This window comes from Delphinapterus leucas, chromosome 19 (genome assembly GCF_059928025.1).
Source record: "Delphinapterus leucas isolate spDelLeu-1000000601 "Yukka" chromosome 19, BTC_Dleu_Yukka2, whole genome shotgun sequence".
NCBI classification, from domain to species: domain Eukaryota; kingdom Metazoa; phylum Chordata; class Mammalia; order Artiodactyla; family Monodontidae; genus Delphinapterus; species Delphinapterus leucas.
The window spans coordinates 13,098,566-13,113,280 of NC_143147.1; positions in this window are offsets into that span (position 1 = coordinate 13,098,566).

Below are 14,715 nucleotides of genomic sequence, written 5' to 3' on the forward strand. Positions count from 1 at the left end.
TGCTGACTGGTGAGTAATTTCTTTAATGCATATTAAAAAAAAATAGTTTTAGTGAAGTATTCAAGTCCTTTAACTGTACTGGTTCTTAATTATTCGAGCCCTTCACAGGCTTTGGTCACCCAAATGGTGCAATGACCAAAGTGACCTCAGGAGATTCAGAGGATGTCAGGATGGAAAGCCAGGGGCGCAGCATCTTCCATTACCGGTCACGGTTCTTGAAGCCACGCTAAGTACATGCTTCTCTGGGGGTGGACGTGGAGCACAAAGACATGCGCTGCCCCCACCTCCAAAGAGACCCCCCAACATGAACACACTTGGAAGAGAGACTATATTAGTAGCCACTTAGGAATGCAAAGTTGGAGAAACGGGCACAGCAACTTCCCTTCACTTGTTTTCTCAGGCTCCCTCTTTCTCCTCCTTAAATTCCCAGAATAGCAGATGAAATAGCAGAGATGTGGTAATACCGTCACCCTGTCATGCCTAACATCACTTCAGTCTGTTCAACTTTCACCTGATTTGACTTGGTGCAGAGAGAAGAAGTAGAAGCAAGCATCTGAGATCTGAAGATGCTTAAAAGTCATCCAGGACAATGTTGCCCAAACCATGCCAATTTCACATTCGCGATCCTGGTCATTTCTGCATATTTAAAATCTTTCCTTATAGTGACTGAAGTTCCGTCCATTTCAAAAAGGAAGAATAGGGACTTCCCTGGCGGTCCAATGGTTAAGACTCTGTGCTTCCACTGCAGGGGACACGGATTCGATAGCTGGTCAGGGAACTAAGATCCCACATGCCACGCGGCGTGGCCAAAAATAAAAATAAAATAGGAACCGAACAAATCTGCCCTTTGATCTGGAGGAAAACTATTTTTTTAAAAAAAGGAAGAATAATATCACTATTAGTATTAGTTTCTTAGGACTGTCGTCACCAAGTACTACACACTGGGTGGCCTAAGCAACAGAAATGCATTGTGACACAGCTCTGGAGCCTGGGAGTCTGAGATCAAGGTGTCAGCAGGGTTGGTTCCTTCTGAGGGCCGAGAGGGAGAATGTGTTCCAGGCCACGCTCCCAGCTTCCAACGGTTTGCTGGCCAGCTTTGGCATCCCTTGGCTTCTAGAATCATCACCTTGATCTGCACTTTCTCATCTGTCTCCAAATTTGTCTTTTTATAAGGACCCCAGTCATATTGGATCAGGGGCCCACCTACTCCAGTATGACCTCATCTTAACTAATTACATCTGCAATGACCCTATTTCCAAATAAGGTCTGGGGATTAGTTAGGGCCTCAACATATTAATTTGTTGCGGGGAACACAATTCAACCTATAACACTCTTGTCAATGGAAAACCACGGTCACTATCCACAAGTAGAAAGTAAAGGTGAAAGAAAAATGCAATGACAACAAACCAGTGTCCAGAAATTCTAATTAGTAGCTGTGGCTTCTTACAAGTTCTAAGTCAGAGACTTGCTTTCTTTGTTGAAAAGGGAGATAAGAAAGTGCTAGAGAGGAGGTAAAGATCTGTGAACATGAATAACTTTCACACTGTGGGACTCACCGTTCACTTCCCATGCTGCCCACGTTACACCTCCAGCATTTGGGAAATCTGCCCAAATTGTCTCAGAGAAGACTAGACATGACCAAATCATCACACGACCAGTTAATGGCAAAGCCAGAACATGGGCTCTGTCTACCCCCAATGTTGCCCGATTTGTATATCCTGCCTATATGTTGTTTATTTACTCCATCCTGCTTCCTTCTGCATTTCTAGATCGAGACAATGAGTCCACCCTCATCACGTGAGTGACCTGTGTTTATGCCATGATGACTGGGAAGGGGCTGTCCATTCCTTCTGCTCTCCTTTACCTCACTTACTTTTTAAAAAAAAATTATTTTATTGAAGTATAGTTGGTTTACAATGCTGTATTAGTTTCTGTTGTACAGCAAAGTGATTCAGTTATACATATATATGAAAGAATTTTCATATTCTTTTCCATTATGTTTTATCACAAGGTATTGAATATAGTTCCCTGTGCAATGCAGTAGGACCTTGGTGGTTATGCATTCTATATATAATAGTTTGCATCTACTAATCCCAAACTCTCAATCCATTTGTCCTCCATTCCCCCTTTCCTTGGTCCCCTTGGCAATTACAAGTCTGTTTCCTATGTTTGTGTATCTCACTTTATTTTATTTTATTTTACTTTATTTTATTTTATTTATTTTTGGGTGCGTCGGGTCTTAGTTGCAGCACTCGGGATCTTTTGTTGGGGCACGTGGGCTCTTCATTGTGGCGCACAGGCTTCTCTCTCGTTGTGGCGTGCGGGTTTCCTCTTCTCTAGTTGTGGCACGCAGGCTCCAGAGTGCGTGGGCTCTGTAGTTCTGGCACGTGGGCTCTAATTGAGGCGCACAAGCTCAGTAGTTATGGCGTGCGGGCTTGGTTGCCCCACGGCATGTGGGATCTTAGTTCCCTGACCAGGGATCGAACCCGCGTCCCTTGCATTGCAAGGCGGATTCTTTACTGCTGGACCACCAGGGAAGTCCCTCTCACTTACTTTTAAATCAACAGCGGAGAATCCGGGGCTGGGAAGACAGTGAACACGAAGCGTGTCGTCCAGTACTCTGCAACAATTGCGGTCACTGGGGAGAAGAGGAAGGAGCAGCGGCCGGGCAAGATGCAGGTGAGCAGCTTCCTGCACCTGGAAGGCTTGCTGGACTAAGTATACCTTAACTCCCAGGTGAGCACCAAGTGTTTGCAGGGCTTTGTGCCCAGCAGAGATGCACAGCACGAGGTCCTGCCCCAGGGGGTGTTTACGGGGCAAGGCAGGAAATGGCTCCACCTTGTGGACTCAGGCTCTAGCACCAGCTCCATCAACAACAGCCGAGTGGCCTTGAGCAACTCCACATCCTCCTTTGGAGAAGGAATGGTTTAGGCCAGTGGTTCTCAAAGGGGAGAGCACATCAGAATCACCAGGAGGGCTCGTTAACAACCGATTGCTGGTCCCCAGGCCCAGAATTTCTGACTGAAATTCCTATCTCACATTCAAAATCCTGGCATGTTGCATTTCTGTCGTGTTCCCATTGTTCATGCTGCCGGTCCAGGGATCACACTTCGAGAACCACTGGGCTGGACAGTAGTTTCCAAACAGCTCTGACGTCAGAAAGGCAAGCACTCATGTGGGGAACAGGGGGGAAGGTGAAAACTCTGCTTTCTATAAGTGGATTTCTACGTAATAATTCTCACAAAATATTTTATGCAACTTAAAAATTTTTTGAGAACCACTGTTTCTATCATGTGGGTCACTTTCATTGCTCACAGTCTATTTCTACTTCTGAACCCGAATATCTATGTAAATGGGTCCTGGTGCATGCAGGAACAGAGGTCTATATTTTACAAATCCATGATTTATAATAAAATGTTATCAGAGTAAGAAAGGCTGTCTGGGAGATTGAGATGTAGCAGGTAGTGCTCCAACCTGGAATCTGGTGTGGCCAGAAGCCACTTTGATGCTGTGCTAAGACCCCTTCTACGATGGGACCTTGAAGCCTCCTTGGGTGGGGTGGGGATGGGCCTGTGGGTACTCAGCATAACTGTACCTGCCACCAGCCTGAGCCGGGCGACATCTCTCCCTGGGCCCTTCCCAGAGCATCCACACTTTTGAGTCACTGGGAAGTTAATTCAGAAGACGTCCAAAGTCCTCTCTTTTCCTCTTCTCACTTATTATTAGGGAACCCTGGAAGACCAGATCATCCAGGCCAACCCCCTCCTGGAGGCCTTTAGAAAGGCCAAGACCGTGAGGAATGACAACTCCTCGAGATTCGTAAGACTCGGTCCAATTGTCAATGACCCCCAGAAAGAAAACCCTCTCCTCCAATGCTGAATATGAAAAATGGCCACATAAACTAGGATATATCTGGCCTTAGCCTACCCCCAAGTAGACTATACTGGGATATTCTGATAACCCTTCAAAGAACATTTTGTCTTATTCCCAGCCGGAGGAAGATTTAGCTGTCCTTCCCTAACTAGTCAGCATTGCCTCAGAGCATCCTGAAGGTACAATGATTCCAGATTCAAATTCCACAAGTACAAAATGACTTCTCTGTGCTAAAATTGGTCTCTTCAGGTGGAAGCATTTTAAAATACGTAAGTCCGTTGAACAGTATCCACTGACTTATTAGCCATGAAAACCATAATGCGAAGTTAGTTAGCAGATCTGACCTTCTCCAGGTCAGGAGGTGCTGGGAGGAGGGAAAACCTGGTGGAGGCAGCAGAGCTCAAAAATTGGGAAGAAGTTGGGCTTCCCTGGTGGCGCTGTGGTCGAGAGTCCGCCTGCCGATGCAGGGGACGCGGGTTCGTGCCCCGGTCCGGGAAGATCCCACGTGCCACGGAGCGGCTGGGCCCGTGAGCCATGGCCGCTGAGCCTGCGCGTCCGGAGCCTGTGCTTCACAGCGGGAGGGGCCACAACAGTGAGAGGCCCACGTACCGCAAAAAAAAAAAAAAAAAAAATTGGGAAGAAGTTGATACTAAAGATATTGAAGGATACGTCCCATCCTTCAACGTTTCACTTAGGTTTAGCTCAACCAAAGAGGCATTTACTTCCGACACTGGCAAATAAACAAGTATCCAGCCTCCTATCTAATTTCACCGGCCAGTAGAGAAGGTACCCAGAGGCATTTCCATTCAGCAGCTAGAACTCCTGAAGAGCAAACACATAATTCACATAAACCTCCACTGGTCCTTCATTAATTCTTCTTAGGCTTCATTCAGAAAACACTGAGAATACTACTGAGTACGTACTACATTCCAGGGTCTGCGGGTGAACAAGCAAGGCGATATTTTTGCCCTCAAATTGGCTCACAGGGTGGTAGCGACCAGTTAAGCGGGTGATGTAAGAAGGGAGTATACACACACACATATATACTATATATAATTTCACCTCTCACTCCCCAAGATTGGGGGAACCCAAGGGCTGAGTGGGTCTTTTTGGAGCCAGGAGGCCTGGCCTGGGAGTTAGGTCTGCATGTAGTAAGTAGTAAGGAAAACTGAGGCAAGAAATCTCAGAAGTAACATTCAGAGGCAAAAAAAAAAAGTCAGATAGTCCAACCAGGTTATCAGTTCAAAGGTGTTATAAAGAGTTTGAGCGGGATAAAGACCAAGGAGACAGTCAGGTGTGAGGTAGTCCCGAACAGAGACTTGAGAGGGAGCCTGCAGGCATCCCCAGAGCTGTAGGAACAGGGCCAGGTGCTTTGGGCAGAGCTACCCGAGTCTTAGCTGAGCCGGCATGGGGACCAGATGCCAAGCAAACAAAGAGGAGGAAAGTCCTCATGCTTCTGGCATCACCTCCTCCGCGACCCGACACATCCCACCCATCCTCAGGAGTACCTAACGGAAGCTGGCTACAGTACCATATAAAGAAGATAACTGTGTTTTTCAATCTGTCTTTGGACGGGGGAAGCTCATTCGCATTCACTTTGGGGCCACAGGAAAGCTGGCATCAGTGGCCATTGAAACCTGTGAGTCCAAACATTCTATCTGGCACCTTGGACTTGGCCACAGAGGCATCTCCTGGGGACCCTAAAATCACATCGTTTTTTGTTACCTCAGATCTCTTAGAAAAATCCAGGGTGACATTTCAGTTATCCCGTGAGAGAAGCTATCATATTTTTTTACCAAATCATGTCAAACAAGAAACCGGAACTTATCGGTAAGTTCCTTGGTTTTCATTCTCATCTTCCAAATCGATCACATTGGAAAAAAACTCAGAGTCAGTTGTGCATAAGAGGCTAAAGGGATCCTTCTGCTTCACAGACCTGCTTCTCATTTCAACCTACCCCTTTGACGTCCCCTTTGTGAGCCAAGGAGAGGTCACCGTGGCCACTATTGACGACAGTGAGGAACAGTTGGCCACTGATGTATTTTGTGTGTTTATTTACTTAAGTAAGGAATTGTTGAATTTATGAACCGAGAGGTACCCATGATCTCAGGAGGCAGCTGGGATGCAGGGATGCTCAGCGATTAGACCCAAGAGCTCAGAGAATTAGTACAGATCACACCCCTCCCCCACTTGGTTCCATTTCAGAAGATTCCAGAAATGGGAATACAGGAAGCTCTCCAAAATAGGCCTTCAGTTCCACTCGCCAGCTTTTTAGAGTAAATGTTTGCACGGATAAGGTCTTTAAAGGTCTTGTTGGAAGGTTTCAGGGTACAAAACCATCTACATGGTTCTTTAAGAAAATCTAGAAAATACAGGAAAGTCTAGCGCAGGAGAAAAAGAGTCCCGCTCTTCAGCAGCCGTTCCGCTCCTCCGGCTACCTGCCACCTCGGGCTCACACACCTGTCAGGCCTCTGGCCTTTAGCTTTGGGGAGTATCTCCAGGATCGATAACTATATTAACTAAGTGCACTGAGCACTTACGCGTGCCAGGAACTGAGAAAGGAGCTTTGCCTCAACAAGATCTCTGGCATCAGCACCACTGTTACCCCCATTTCATAAAGGTAGAAGCTGAGTTTTAGGAAAAAAACACACAATTTGCTCGAAGACAGTTTGTAAACGACAGTCGGAACCCAGATCTGCCCAACCCCAGAACTTGCATTTTTAACTAAAATACACCATATCTCAGTGCAATTAATCTCTACCCCTGCTGGCTCTGCCCTCACGGAAGCTCTAAAAGCTTTTGGAAAGCACTCTCGCCCAACACCCCAGGGGCTCCTGCCCAGGGCCCAGCTCCCTGGCCTTCATTCTGTGACATTTCCAGGTGATGCTAATTGTTTTAAGTCAAGGAGAAAATGTTCATGGTCAAACAAACTTCATTTTACACTAGTCTGGCTATTATATATTCTTAACCAGCTTTCCCCAGTCTTTACCAGCTGGGGAGGAGGGTTAGTGACTGATACAAGGCCTCCAGCCACCCTCCCCCACCCCCCGAAAGGCCCTCCTAAGGAATTCTCAAAGTCCCCAAAGTATCTCAGGTCCTCACCAGAGATCCCTGCCATCAGGGCTTCTGTTGCTCCTTCCTCCCACGGAGCTTCTCCAGGGTGATGGTTTATGGCCAGATGGAGGGGGATTGTTGCCTCCGAGTGACTGCGTTCTCCAGAAGGCTCCCACGCAGTCGCGCTCTCACCTGCTTCCTTTCAGCACTTAGCGAAAGAAAGTTCTTTCTCTAGTTTCCCCGCAGCCGCCCATTCCTAGGACACAGATAGGCATCAGCTGGGATGGGATACGATTCAGGGCCTCAGAAACTCTCCTCCCCTCTGTCAGCTCCTGGCGTGGACTCTCCCTCCCCCACAAGGGGGCGCCACCCCAAGAGTGCCTCGCGCTTCAATACCATGGTCTGTCCCCGCCAGCTTACCTGACACATCCAGACATGTTTCAACTCCAGCCCTGGGCATTGCTTAGGCTTGGGCTGCAAACCCTGCTACACAATCATATGTATACCCCGGAGAAGGATTTTCCAGTTTAAAACCATTGTGGCAGAACAAGAGGTTATAAAATCAGATCAGTATCTGCTGTAGGCTTTGAAGTGACCCAGCGCTGCTCCGGCCCCTTTTCATCACATCCTCCCTGCAGGCAGGTCCCTCAGAACCTCAGTTCTTCACCCAGAAATCTGGAAAAAATCTGCACACCTATAAGGTTCTCATAGGGACTTAATGAGATAACATAGGGATGGTGCTGTCGACTTAAAAAATATTCACAACCTAAAAGTTGAGAGTTATGTTTTATTTGGTGGGAATTTTTAGGACTTCCAAGCTCAGGAGGCAGCATCTCAAGTAACCCTGAGAGAAGTGCCCCGAGGAGGTGAGCGGGGAGCCAGGTTATACAGAAGTTTTGCCACAAAGGGCAGGTAGTCTGAACATCAAAAGGTTACTGTTAGTTAAAGAAAACCAGCAATCCCAAGTTAAGGAATTTAGCACTTTTCTATGTGTGGGAAGATGCAAGAGGCTGAGCTCACCGAAATCATTCCTTTGATATGCACCTCAGCCATCTGGGGCCAGTATCCCGTGTTTTCACATCCTGAGTTTCCTCAGGGCTCACCCGGAGAGTGGCTGCCGTCTGATGGCTGCTAGATGGCACGTATTCGCTCCTTCTTGAGTTTCCTCAGGGCTCACCTGGGGAGCGGCTGCCGTCTGATGGCTGCTAGATGGCACAATCGTTGGAGGGCTGCAATCGCTGATGACTGTGACATCCTTTGTTTACTGATATGGCAGGAAATATTCCATTTCTCAGGGCCTAGCCCCCTACCTAGCTCCTTTCTCATTTGAAAAATATCTTCCCTTCCAGTTCTAATAGTCTACGGCGCTATATTATCTCCATGCTGAACTACACTGTAATTCCTGGGTTGCAATGCAAAGTTCGCAAGCTCTGGTATGGGGTCCGTGAAAGTACATCCTCCCAGCATCACACAATGTTTCCCAGTGTTCTCATCCAGGAAACAGTGCCCACATCTATGCACAGTGGGAAAGGATTAAAATCAGATTATTCACATTTTCTTCCCATAATCTTCACCCACCCACACAAACATGTTCAATTAAGACACGGTTTTTAAGCCCTAACTTGTCATACCCCACCTGTCATCCACTTACTGGGGTAAATGCTGTCTCACGTGCTATACAAAATGCCGGGGAAAAGCAGCATTTGGGTCCCTGAGGCCTGCTGTGACGGCTGTCCTTTTTTTCTAACTCCCAGAATGACACTGACATCCTGGGCCTCAGCTCAGAGGAGGAAGTTGGGATCTACAAGCTCACAGGCGCCGTGATGCACTACGGGAACATGAAATTCAGGCAGAAACAGAGGGAAGCGCAGGCAGAGCCAGGCGGCACCGAAGGTACCACATCTGGGAAGGGGACAGAGGTTTGCCTCTCCCCCTGCGTTAACGTGTGGACTGGGCCACAGGAGATAAACCTTGTGTTCATCTCAAGAGCTGCTCTTGGAAAACCATACAAACTGAATTTGGGTTGTCCAAAGCTTTTTGAACATGCGCTGGGGAAGTCCATTCACTTGGTCAAGGGATCATTTAGTGGAGATTCCTTAGAAAACAAGAGCATCATCTCATAAGTGAATAATCTCTGTCCAGTATCTCTCACCGTCAGTTCACCTGTTATTTTAGGGTGGACATTTATGATGGTTGAGTGAATTTCACTTTCTTTCTCTGCTTACATATCATTATTAACATCCAGAATATTGTCCTACTCACTGAGCCTAAAATAAGAACCTTGGTTAGGCAGCTATTAATTCAGGTTAATAAATTAATTAACCTAAATTAATGAATTAATTAGCTGCCAATTTAGGTGGCAGATAAATTTCTCCCTCCTATCACTTTCTCTTCCGCCTCCTACATCTGTTGAACTGACCCTGAACCAAGGACTGGTGAACAAATCTTCCTTCCCATGACTCTCACCTGGATGATCTCACCACCTGCCTCTGCCTCATCCCAAAGAGGCCTGGAAACAGAGTAGAGGGCAGTGTAGGGGCTGACCGACGGCCAGACCCCATCGCCATATACCCTGCATGCCTCATGCCTCTAGTACTTCATCTTACAAGCTCCCAGAGTCAAAGGCTGGTTCATCCCTAATAATTCTACCTTTTGATAACATCCCCACACTGCATGAAGCAGCGCGTCTGGCACCCCAGATGATAAAAAGGAACAATAGCCATGAATTAAAGGCCAGGAGAATATACATGACTTTATCACTGTCCATAAAGGCTCTCCTGATCAGCTTAGGTTTGTCCAGGATGGTCTCCCTTGTTATTAACTCAAAGACAACTGGTTAATAACCTCATCATGGGAGTGATATCTCATTACATTCACAGGTTCCACCCACACTCAAGTGAAGGGGATTATACAGGAAGTGTACACCCACGGGTGCATTGTCCTCCCAGTGGTGCATGCGAAGTAACAGGAGAAAAATTCAAAGTGTTCAGAGCAGGGAGCCCTTCTGATTGAGGTAATCAGGGAAGGCTTCCTGGGGGAGGTGGGGACATTGACTTGGACTTTGAAAGATGGGTAGGATCCTAAAAGGTGGGGGGGCAGGCAGTCTAAGCAGAAGAAATGATGAGCAAGGGGGCTAAGGAAGGGATGTGATGGGGACAGAGAAGCAGAGAGTGGTCCACTTTGGCTATAGAAGACGATATATGTAGTGGATTTGTAAGAGATGGGAATTAAAAAGCGATTATTTTGGCGTCAGTCTGGAAAGGCCTTGAGTGCCAGGATAAATGGTTTAGAATGTATGTGATAGACACCAGAAGCCGCTGACGCTCCAAGCAGCAGCAGAGTATGTGTGACAGCCTGGAATTAATCCATCTGTAGTCATGCTCACCCAGAGTGTGGAATGTAGGGAAAAAATGCATCAGGCTCCTCGGCACAGGCGGACCATATGCACATGCATCACGGCAAGGTCCCACACCCTCTTCCAGCCCTGGCAGCCACGTGTTCAGTGTTTAGAAGCAGAAAGAGCCTGGCAAAGGGGAAAACGGTGGCTGTAACCGGGGCCTGAGCTCCTCTGATGATGCTACCAACCCAAGTCAGTGTTTCCTGAGTGCTTACTGTATACCAGGACTGCTTCACAGCCACCCAGTAACATAAGTACTGTCACTGTCCCCCAGTTGACAAATGGCAAGACTGAGGCATAAAGGAGCAAAGCCTAAATTTGAACCCAGGCTCTTTGCCACTTTACTATTCTACAGTCTTAGAAACCATAGAGATGCAAGCTATTTTTAAGGTGAAATGAGCAGGACTTAGATGCCTCTCTCAACTCTGCATGGCAGGGGCGAAAAAGAAGGATGTGCCACCCCAAGCTTTCAAGTTTAAGTAACCAGAAGAATAATGGTAAATGGGCAAAGTAGGAAGAACGGATGGTTTGAGCAAAGAGTAAAACACACAACTGGTCTCTTTCTAAGTCCTTAACAAACACTGCCCTGGATTTTTATTAACTTGGCTCCCGAGCCAGCAATGAGGTGACGGTCCCAACCAAGGAGGAGCTGTCCTTGGGAAGCAGCATTTCTTTACCTTTTCTATGAGCTCAATGCAGGCAGCCCGGTCCATCCCAAAGTCAACTGAACTCCTAGTGAACTATATGAAATTTCCCATATTCAACTGAGCTTGACCATCTCCAAACACTTGCAGCTGGGGTGAAGGTTTCATACTTCTCTCTCAGCTATTAGCAGGGCACTTTGCAGAAATTAGGAAGGTGCTGAACTTATATTAACTGTCCAAACAGTACTTCCTTTACTCATATACCATGTTGCTGTATTATCAGACTCCAACAATACTACATAACAATATGTTTTTTAATGAAATTTAAATATCAGTAAGTCAAGATCAACCTATTTCTAAAGATTGTATCTAGAAGGCAAAGTGAAAGTTCTCGAAAACCCAGGACCCTGGCTTATGGGGTTGAAACTCCATTAGTCAAGTCCAGGCCTGGGGCGTGTAGGAAAACATAAAAACATCCAAAAGGATTATAGAAAATACTTCTAGGAGGACCCAGGACCTAACTGGCTGTTTTAGCAGTTTCTCCTCCTCCTTCAATGGCTGACAAAGCTGGGTACCTGATGGGTCTGAATTCTGCAGAAATGCTGAAAGGCCTGTGCTGTCCAAGGGTGAAGGTTGGGAACGAATATGTCACTAAAGGGCAAAATGTCCAGCAGGTAATGGAGATGCTCTGAATCCGAATGACTCACGTATTTTGCTATTTTAACGACCATCCTAAAGTTCTTTCGGTCGCGGGAATCAGAAACACATATGAAACTGGCCTCACCATGAAGGGAGAATTCATTCTTAGGCCTCAGGGGTAACTCAAAGAGTGCCTTGGGTGCCATGAGGGTCTGGAGCCAGGAAGTGAAGAGCCCTCCAGAGCCAGGCAGCCTCTCTGGCAAGACAGCTCCAGGCTGTCTTCTCTCTCCTGCTCTGTTGTGTTCTCACTAAGTGGATAAGCTTTCTCCACCTCTCCTGCCCGTGGCCACCCCAGAACTCCCAAGTTTACATCTCCGTGGTTCCAGCCTCACCCTGAGACTGGGACCAGCATCTTTTGATCCCAATTCCAAATTCTCAGGAGAGACACTCTGTTTAGCCCAACTTGGACCAAATGTCCACCTCTGGTTCAATTAGGTGTGGCCGGGGCTAGAGTCACGTGTTATAACCAAGGTTGGTAGAAAACGATCTTTGTAAATGGGATAGACCTCATGGAACGGAGCAGATGTCTCAAGATAGATGTAATATTAGACTGAAATATATGAAATTGCCAACCTCCAGCTGCTTTTGACTTTCAAGACGTGAACTTTGTATGTTTCAACTTAATACAATCATAAAAACATTAATTTGAGGGTTGAGTGGATGTTCTTTTTTCCAAGGTGACCAATTCGGTGGGCGCTCTGGCCAAAGCCGTCTACGAGAAGATGTTCCTGTGGATGGTCACCCGCATCAACCAGCAGCTGGACACCAAGCAGCCCAGGCAGTACTTCACTGGGGTCTTGGACATCGCTGGCTTTGACATCTTTGATGTGAGTTGTTTGCATCAACGACAAGCCTCAAAGCACCCTTCCGCTTTGTGTCTGTTTTGAGTCTCCACTGGATTTTCCAAACTCACTCAAACTCTTTGGTATTCGAAGTACCCAGTTCAACAGCCTGGAGCAGCTGTGCATCAACGTCACCAACGAGAAGCTGCAGCAGTTCTTCAACCAACACATGTTCGTGCTGGAGCAGGAGGAGTACAAGAAGGAGGGCATCGAGTGGGAGTTCATCGACTTCGGGATGGACCTGGCCGCCTGCATGGAGCTCCTCGAGAAGGTAAAGAAACGCTGCTCTCCAGGGACAGCTCCGCCTTGGTTGGACGACCACCTCTTTGCTCTAACTCTTTTCTGCTAATGGATTGGCTCCCCTAAACCCACTCCCCAGGCTCTGAGCCTTCAGATAGCTGAATTCCCTGTGCAGAAAGGGTAAATGTTTGGAAAGCACACAGAATCTGTTCAGACACTTAAAGAGGTGTGTGGGTGATTAAGATCCCAGGGCTCAGTTACCCCTGAGAATGTGCATGGAGCCCAGGGGTGACTGGGCATTTCATACATACCTGACTTGTCCAAAGACCCCAGGAGGAGGACCAGGGAGCAGTGAGCTTCCTGGAGGAATGTTACTATGAAAAAAGCAAGGGCTTCCCTGGTGGCGCAGTGGTTAAGAATCCACTTGCCAATGCAGGGGACACGGGTTCGAGCCCTGGTCCTGGAAGATCCCACATGCGGCGGAGCAACTAAGCCCGTGCGCCACTACTGAGCCTGCGCTCTAGAGCCCGCGAGCCACAACTACTGAGCCTGCGTGCTGCAACTACTGAAGCCCCGTGCCTAGAGCCCGTGCTGCACAACAAGAGAAGCCCACGCACGGCCACAAAGAATAGCCCCCGCTCGCCGCAACTAGAGAAAGCCCATGTGCAGCAATGAAGACCCAACGCAGCCAAAAAAAAAAAGCAGATGACATACATTTTTAAAAAGGAATTCCCATCACATTTTGAGCACTGGTCATGTTGGAAGCCTATCTTCCTAAGGTGGCTACTGAGAAACCCAGATTTTATTGCTTAAACTATTACTCATGTGATTTTATGTCTATGTATCCAACGTTACATTTTTGGTAAATCTATTGCTAAAAGTGAGTAAATTGGGGAAAACTCAGCTTTTTTCCTTCCTATGTAGGGAAAAACCCAGTTCTTTCCTACTGCGTGTTTCTTTCCTGTGAATTTCCTTTACCACTCACATAGAACACTTTGTTTTTGGTACTTCTGGTCACCAAATGTGTGGAGGTTTTTCCTCACAACGACAAGCAATTCTCTGCAACACCAGCTGGGTGTCCTACAATTTAAGTCAATTCGGACACTATCTACCCAGAGATGCCAAGTGCAAGCAGTAGGTCCCTGGTGCCCTACAACCTCTGACCTACTGGGCTACAAATCGAAGGTTCCCACAACCCCGTCCTCAGGTTTAATTAATTTGCTAAAGGGGCTCACAGAATTCAGGAAAACACTCATGTTTACCAGTTTATTAAAGGATATGATAAAGGATACAGATGAACAGCCAGATGAAGAGATACAGGGGGCAAGGGAGGGTCCCAAGTGCAGGAGCTTCCATTCCCATCGGGCTGGCGTGTGTCACCCTATCAGTATGTGGATGTGTTCTCCAACCCGGAAGCTCTCAGAACCACCTACAATTGGGATTTTATGGAGGCTTCCTCATGTAGGCACGATCAATCATTAACTCCATTTCCAGCCCCTCTCCCCTCTCTGGAGGATGCGGGGAGAGGACTGAAAATCCCAAGCTTCTAATCGTGGCTTGGTCTTTCTGGTGACCAGCCCCCATCCAGGAGTGCACCCAGATGCTCCTAGTACCCTTATCACTAAGGAAAATTACAAAGGCTTTAGAAGCTCTGTGCCAGGAAACAGGGACAGAGACCAATATATACATTTTCTATTACCTCACAATGAGCTACATTTATATACATGCAATTTCATTCCATGCTCTTTTGTTCAACAAATACCAAATTAGCACCTACCATATGCCGAGCACTGTTCTGTCATCGCACCAAACAGACCAACAGGCTTGTTCTCACAGTACTTACATCCTAGTGTTCCTAGTAACAGAGTGACAGTACCAAAGGAGTTGACCTTGACTCCTACAGATGATGGAGTCATTGGGATGCACTAGTAAATGCTGAGGACAGTCTGTTATCCTCCTTCCAGCC